Source organism: Symphalangus syndactylus, chromosome 20, assembly GCF_028878055.3.
Source record: "Symphalangus syndactylus isolate Jambi chromosome 20, NHGRI_mSymSyn1-v2.1_pri, whole genome shotgun sequence".
Lineage (NCBI taxonomy): Eukaryota > Metazoa > Chordata > Mammalia > Primates > Hylobatidae > Symphalangus > Symphalangus syndactylus.
This window is the reverse complement of record NC_072442.2, coordinates 36962043-36970652: the sequence shown is the minus strand read 5'-3', so window position 1 is coordinate 36970652 and position 8610 is coordinate 36962043.

Sequence of the window (8610 nt, the reverse complement as noted above, 5' to 3'; positions counted from 1 at the left end):
TATTTATATTGTTAAAAGTTTTCTTCCGACCATCCTGGCTAACACGGTGAAACCCCGTCTCTACTAAAAATACAAAAAATTAGCCGGGCAAGGTGGCGGGTGCCTGTAGTCCCCGCTACGCGGGAGGCTGAGGCAGGAGAAAGGCGTGAACCCCGGGGGGCGGAGCCTGCAGTGAGCCGAGATTGCGCCACTGCACTCCAGCCTGGATGAAAGAGCCAGACTCCGTCTCAAAAAAAAAAAAAAAAAAAGTTTTCTTCCTTTCTTTTTTATTTTTCTAGACAAGATCTCACTCTGTTGCCTAAGCTGGAGTGCAGTGGCACCCATCTCGGCTCACTGTAGCTTTGATCTCCTGGGCTCAAGCGATCCTTCCACCTCAGTCTCCCGAGTAGCTGGGACAACAGGCATGTGCCACCAAGCCCGGCTAATTTTTTTTATTGTTTTTTTTTTTTTGAGACGGAGTCTCGCTCTGTCGCCCAGGCTGGAGTGCAGCGACGCGATCTCTGCTCACTGCAAGCTCCGCCTCCTGGGTTCACACCATTCTCCTGCCTCAGCCTCCGGAGTAGCTGAGACTACAGGCGCCCACCACCACGCCCGGCTAAATTTTTTGTATTTTTAGTAGAGACGGGGTTTCACCGTGTCAGCCAGGATGGTCTGGATCTCCTGACCTCGTGATCCGCCCACCTCGGCCTCCCAAAGTGCTGGGATTACAGGCGTGAGCCACTGCGCCTGGCTCCCAAGCGCGGCTAATTTTTAAAATTTTTCGTAGAAATGAGGTCTCATTGTGTTTCCCATGCAAGTCTCGAACTCGTGGGCTCAAGTGCTCCTCTGGCCTCAGCCTCCCAAAGTGGGGGGATTACAGGCATGAGCCACCTTGCCCAGCCGAAAGTTTTTTTTGACACTTATTAATAACACATCTTTATTCATTGTTTTGTTTGTTTGTTTGTTTTTTGAGTCGGAGTTTCATTCTTGTTGCCCAGGCTGGAGTGCAATGGCACAATCTCGGCTCACCGCAACCTCTGTCTCCCGGGTTCAAGCAATTCTTCTACCTCAGCCTCCTGAGTAGCTGGGATTACAGGCATGCACCACTACGCCCGGCTAATTTTTGTATTTTTAGTAGAGACAGAGTTTCTCCATGTTGGTCAGGCTGGTCTCGAACTCCTGACCTCGTGTGATCCACCGGCCTCGGCCTCCGAAAGTGCTGGGATTACAGGTGTGAGCCACCGTACCCGACCCTGTTTGTTTGTTTAGATTTTTTTAAACCCATTTTTTTTTTCCTTTAAAAAAATCATGATATCATGCCTGCAATCCCAACACTTTGGGAGGCCAAGGTGGGAGGATCTCTTGGTGCCAGGAGTTCATGACCAGCCTGGGCAATATAGTGAGATCCTGTCTCTACAAAAAAAATAAATAAATAAATAAATAAAAATTAGCTGGGCATAGCAGTAGCTTGCCTGTGGTCCCAGCTACTCAGGAGGCTGAGGTGGGAGGATCACTTGAGCTCAGGAGATCAAGGCTACAGTCAGCCCTAATTGTGTCACTGAACTCCAGCCAGGGTGACAGTGAGATTCTGTCTCTTAAAAAAAAAAAAGATAAAATATACATAATAAAATTTACAATTTTAACCATTTGAAGCATAAAATTCAGTGGCTTTAAGTAGATTCACACTGTTGTGCAACCATTACACTACCCATCTCATGAATTTTTTCATCCAAAATTGAAATTCTGTACCAACTAAGAATCATACATTTATCCTTTTGCTTTGGCTTATTTTACTTAGGACGTTTCCAAAGTTCATCCATATTGTAGCAGGTATCAGAATTTCATTCCTTTTTAAGGCTGAATAATTTTTTTTTTTTTTACATACTGGATTTTTTTGTAGAGAGGTTACTCAATAGTGCAATTTCTAAGTGAATGAGAAATTAATTTTTAAAGGTTCTTGTTGCCTTAAAATTGTCCTCCCACACAGCCATATGGAATGTTTATTTCACTATATTCTTGCTAGTAATGAGTATTATATTTAAAAACACGCAACCTTACTATTTTCAGGAACTGCTTAGTTTTTGTTTTAATTTAGCCTGCTATAAAAATTGGTTTGCCTTCTCCTTGGGTGTTCATAGCTGTATTGACAGGTAGGACATTAAGTGAACATCTGCTCTGGCTGAGGGGCTATAACAGACGACCTGGGGACCAATAAGAAGGGCTGTCTTGGGGTGACGTTTTTGCTTTGGATCATATACAAAATAAGAAATCTTTATGTATGTAGTTAGTGGGGTGCTAGTTACATTCCCAGAAGGAAGAACCTAAGAGAGCTCTTGGCAGTAGGTGTATGTGGGTTACCTCCTTGAGACTGTCATCCTGGCTGTGTGGCACTAGAGGATATCAGAATGGCAAAGGGCTCTGTAACTAATTCTGATGGTGGCTGTGACTGCCTGAAGCCCTCAGTTGAGAATTCTGAGCCGATATGACCAGACACAGAGGAAAGCGGTTGCTGACATTGGGTACAAAACTGCCATGGGCACAAAACTGTCATGGGAACAGAACTAGGGAGCAACAAGCTCAAGCTCAGAGATGCCCCTTGGTTGCTATTTTTGATATAGACCAATTATCCTTTTAAATGACTACATTTATCTGTATTTCATCTGATTGTGTCGTATTTATTTAAGAAAAAGGCGCTTACAGGCTGAAAACAGCATCTTATCTGATCACAATGATCACATCTTCTCAGATAGTATCAAATATACTTATTCAGTAGATTTTTATTGGACATCTGTCAGCACTGTTAGACACCCTGGGTGATACAGAGTCTTTGCCCTCAAGGATTTGGTCATAAAATGCTAATTACAAATTTAGTTATAAGCAAAGTAGGACATGGAAAAATGACACAAATACGTAAAAGTGTCTGATGAATGTTCATCCAATAAAAACTGCGAATACTGGAGCGGAGTTGTTCTGGGACCTGAATCACACTGAGGTTCTCCTAAAAAATGTAACAAGTTTCCCCTTTTGGTGTATAAAATAATTCAAGCATCTCTGCATCCTTCCCTTTCCCTAGAAATAAGTATGAATGAGAACAAGTTAGTGATAGTGGGAGAGGGAGAAGAAAAAGGACAGAAAGTTTGGATAGGTATATTGATTTAAAAGAAGGAACAAATGAATTGAGGGGCAGAGGAGCAGGAGAATAATAAAAGGGTAAAGAGAAGCAACAAAGAAAAAGAAAAATTGAAAAGAGGGTAAAGGTAAAGGGGGAGGAGGAAAGGAACTGACAGTGTCCGGAGCGGGAAGAAAAATGGAGGAACAAAAGGAGAGGGGGAGGAAGAGAGAGGGGGAGGAAGAGAGAGGGGAGGGGCAGGGGCAGGGGGAGGGGCAGGGAGGCAGAGGAAGGTAGGAAAAAAGATGGATCAGGAACTTCATTTTAAAGCAACTTAGAAATAACTCTAAATTTTTTTCCTATACACTTTATAAACACATTTTAGAAATGAAAAAATTATAAGAATGTACTCAATAATTTATTATATAAATGCTCACCAAATATTTTCAGATTGTGTTTAAGAGTGGAAATTAAGTTGTGTTGATAATAATTCTTTAAAAAAAAAAAGGTAGAAGTGTTTATAGGAGAGTTGGGTGAACCAAAATTCTCTGTAGATTGTTAACTCATGAAAATTAGGAGTCACTTTTAGAATTGTATCTCAGTTTAGTCAAACAACCATTTAAAACAAAAATGCCATACTATTAGGCTCTCTTTTCTTTGTAAATCTGGTTTGTATATGAAGACAGATTGAACTGTTTTAAATTAATTTTTTGGTGATGAAATACTAGTGAAATAATATGGCTTAATTTTTAAAATTTAAAACAACAACAAAAAACCCCAACATAGCAGCATTATCCCTAGTAACTCTGAAATATTTGTGGCAGCTCCTGAAAAAAAAATATCCTAAACAGGAGTAAAGTCAGTTAATCTCATCATTAGGGGTAAAATTTTTAAAAAAGCAAACGAAAAAAATTTGCTGAGTTAAAAAATTCTTTTAGTTTTAAAATGTATAGATGTTGTGTAGCTAAAATGGAAACTTCATGAAGTTTGACATGTAACTGATTCATTTCGGATTAAAATAATTTAAATATTTAGAAGATATGTTGATTTCAAGTACAAAATTGTCTCATTACTGTTTCCACCTTAATATTTATATATGGATTCCTTCTCTTTTGTTGCTTTTTACAATTTATTTTGAAAAATAACATTTTCCTTGTCTTTTCTTGAATTATACAATTCCCCCCCAAATGTATCAGTGATCTATTTTGTATTTTGTGCTGTAGGAACTAAACAAGATTGTACATTATCTTTTAATCAAATGACTTTGGAATAAAAAAATTGCAAAAGGTAATAAGAATGTAATGTGAAGGATGTTATTGACCATTTATTTCTTCTACATGTATTAATAGGGGTTGGATGGAGTAGTTTACTAACAAAATGAATTTGAAAACATCTATTTTTAAAGTTAATAAAATAAATGATCCCCTCCTTACCTAAAAGTTTCTACATTGTAAAGCTGAACCAAAACAAAATATTGAGAGGTTTTGTCAAACACACTGTGTGACCCACAGAAAAACAAATGATTGTCCTTAAAGTTCTTTTTTCCCCTTGAGCCTCTTCTATCTCTGGAATAAATACATTTCTTTCTCAGGTCTTAAACACTGAACACTTTTGAATGAACGATAATTTGAAGGAGAAAAATTTCCTTTTCTGCTTACAGTTTGCTTACATTTTATGAGATATCCTAAACACATACTTATCCTTATTTATTTGACAAGAGAAAAAGCTGCATGTGCTTTTAAACTGGAACTAATTTACACTTTCTCAAAGTTTATAGGCATTTAAAACCACATTAAGACTTTAAGTTGCAGGAAGAAACAAAACATCCCAAAGTAGTAACAGTAAAAAAACAAGCAAGCAACAACAAAAGTAAATAAATAAAAACCAACCAAACAAAAAACAAATTCCTCTAAAAACTTTGAGGTTAAAGCAGCAATATATCAGGAAATGTGAGCTTTTTTCTGTATTTTGTAGCAACCATAATTTTATTCCAAAATTGATGGATTCATTAGAAAATAAATTGTATTTTAATGTATTTCCCTCCTAGCTGCTTTCCATTTGTTTTGTTCTTTCTTTTGTAAAACATGCTACACTTTAAAAATAGAAGAGTCAGTAAGTGTTAGATTTAAAATGCAATATATATTCTGGGGATTTATGCAAAGGAGCTAACCCCAAAAAGGAAAAATTTATATTCACCAAAATATCTGTTCAGCACTGTTTACAAAAGTAAAAAATTTGATGAAATGTATATCTAAATATCATGATTAATAATTTACACATATAACTGGACTGAATTAAAATGATAGTTATGAAAACTTGGAGGCAGCCTGGGGAAATATTTATGGTACAAATGCAAGTGAAAAATTAAGATATAAAAATGATAAATTTTAAACCATTATAAATGGACAAATGCTGAAAAATAAACATTTACAAGTAAAATTAATTTTCTATGACAATAGTGAAATTATTGATTTTTAATTTTTCTATCTTTTCTTTTTTCATTTTTTTAAACTTTTTTTCTTTCCTTTTTGTTTTTCCTTTTTTAACTTGGCTTATTTCTCCAAGAAAAATATTATTTTATTTTCATTTTTAAAAAAGTTGTTTTATTCTCTCAAACTTTTTTTTTCCTCTCTGCATGTATTTGTGTGTTCACATTGGAGGAAAATGGATTAGAATCCTATGTTTAAAATGGAGTCAAATGTCAGTATTTCTGAATTCAGATAATTAAATTCCGTAACTAGACCAAACTGTTCTCCAGGAAAAAAATAAAGAAGAGGAGGAAGAGGAGGAGAACAAGAAGAGGAAGAAGTATAACAGTATTAATATTACTATGTAGAATATACAATATATATTGTATACGATATGTATTATAAAGGATAATTATTAAAGAAAAAAACATTTAATCCTGTAGCTATATTTTTAACTCTTACACAAGTTAAGTGTAACTCTGCGCTAAAGATTTATCTGTCCCAAAGAAGCAATGTAGAAAAAAAATTGAAAATAAATACAATGTTTGATAGTAATCTTTAATGTTAACAAAAACAAAGAAAAGAAAGATGAAAAGTTATGGCACCTCAAGTCTGCCCATTTTTATCCTTAACCTAGGAATGTCAGTCTAGACAAGAAATAATCCTTAATGTGAGTGCTGGGCTCATTCAGAAGGGAGAGATGAAACACCAATCAACGTGATTTAGTTCCCCCAACCCCAGCCTAAAATAGCCAGGTCACTAAGGCAAAACTGATTTGGGGGCGAAAAAGACCTGTATCTAACCCCTGTTGTCTCCTCTCTTGTATTCTTGCAGCCTTTGCAGCTTCTGACTATACATACACACGTTAAGCCTTTTTTTGGGGGGTGGAGAGGATTAGAATTCAGTAAAACAGCTGATTTTTTAAAAAGAACTAATCAGTTTCAATTTAGCAATTATTGGTAATTTTTAATTAAATATTTAAAAAGATTTTAAAATAGCAGATTGTTCAAGTGAATTTATATATTCCCTTCTAACATTATCTTAAATACATTAAAACTGATTTAGGCTAACCTTTAGCTAGTATATTTTTACACGGAAAAAAATCAACCTGAAAGTGAACTGAATTCAATGATTATTTTTAAAAATGTTGTTTCCCATTGACTCTAGGATAGTAAAAAGTGGCCTGCATTTTATAGGAGTTTAGAGGTCTGGATGGAGATTTTTGTGGGGTGTAACTTGCTTTTGTTTTAGGCATACAGAGGCAGAGTAGTGGATGTGTCCCCCAGGGAGACAGTCTGAGAAGTGCTTTTATTAGCACCTAAAGATTCAAATTAAATGAAAGAAACAGCACTTAAAGTTTCTGGGAACTGGGATGCTCTGCCTAGTTGCCGTCCTCCCTGTTCCCCAATATAACAGAAAAGATTTAAGGAGATTGGGGCTCCTCTTTAGGAAAAGGCCAAGAAATACAACAGCCTTTTTGAGACCATCTTTTAGCCCTTTCAAAAGTCTACACACATCACCAAGAAAAGTTCCCGGGCAACAGAGCCACACGTTCTGGCCAAGATAATTTTTTCCCCCCCTGGACTCTAATTTTCATGAATTCTCTTTGCTGTGCTGTTTGTATTAGCTTGTTTTTCATTTAAAAAATGTTTATTGAATGCCTACTATGTGGCATGCCTGTTTCCTGCTCATTGGTTTGTTTAAAAATAATGCTTGTGATCAAGAGCTAAGTATTAAGAGTTAGATAAGGGGGGAGGGTCGGAGGTGTGTGTGTGGGGGTGAGACACAGATGTCTCCCACCTTCTTGGACAGAAAATATTCTCTTTCTACTCAACAACAAATAGCTCCTAGTACTTTAATTCTTCTTGTTCCATGGGGAAAAAAAATCACAAAAACAAAAATCCGACAAACACGTGGCTGGGTAGAACAAAACGCTCATTGGGGAGGGTGGGCTCTAAGGTGGTGGAGCAGATAGAGAAACCGAGTTGGAAGCCCTCCCCCACCACCAAGTCCCAGCCCCATTTCTTTTCAGCGCGCCGGGAAAACGGGGAGGGGGACAAAGGTGCTGTCTTTCAACTCCCGACTTTTTGAATGGCATACAATCGTCCGGCAGCAGAGCGGTGAGCCGAAGTCGGAGTCAGCTCAGACTCTGCAAACGAAAAATAATAACAATAAAAAAAATTCAAGGCATTCATATCGGTGTAGTCAACACGTGTTGCGGAGTCGGCCCGGGCCGCAGGCGACTGAGACAATGGGGTCGGAGACTGGGGAAGGGGAGTGACCCCCTTCCTCACCTGCCCTCCCAGCACGCGTGCCCCCGACAGAATTATCCTCCCTCCTGCAGAGTCTGGAGTAACACCCCAGTTTCCGCCCTGTTCAAGGGGACTCCAGAATTTCTGGGGTCGACCCCTCCTTTTTCCCCGTTCCCTGGGCGAGGGGGTTCCAGGGTCTCCGGGCCGCGCTCTCGGCCACCCCTGGCGCCATCCCAGCCCCCGCCGCTAGAAACTCGTTGGCCTCGCTCGCCGCTCCGCCGTGGAGCCAGGGCTTGCGCGTGGACCGCGCGTCCCGCTCTCCGCCGCGTATCCGGGACTCCGAAACGCGCGGCGAGCAGCCCCCTCCCCCACCGCCCAGACGGGGTGCGACCGCCCACGTGTCGCCCCTTGCCCAGTCGGGTCCTTCCCTCGGGCTCCGGGAGCCGGAGGATCCGGAATGAGTTGGTCAAAGCCGAGGGAAGGGACCCAGGCAGATCCGCTTCCCCCTCCCCAGGAACGGCGGGAGGGGGAGGGGAGTGGCCGCCGCCCCCTCCCCTAAGCTCCCGCCCCTCGCTTCCCCGTGCGCGGAGCGGAAATTACCCCCTCCCCCCGCGGGTCTGACCTGGGGACGTGGGCGGGGCTTCGCGCTTAGCCCCCCGCCCTCCGTCCCTCTCCCGCCTTCCCGCCGGGATCGGAATCCTGCACCCCAAACAAAGTTCCGAGACCCGAACCTAGGGCCTAGAGAGCTGCCAGCAGTGTCCTGGGTGGTGCGGGCGCTGGAAACTCCACCTGTCTGTCCCCG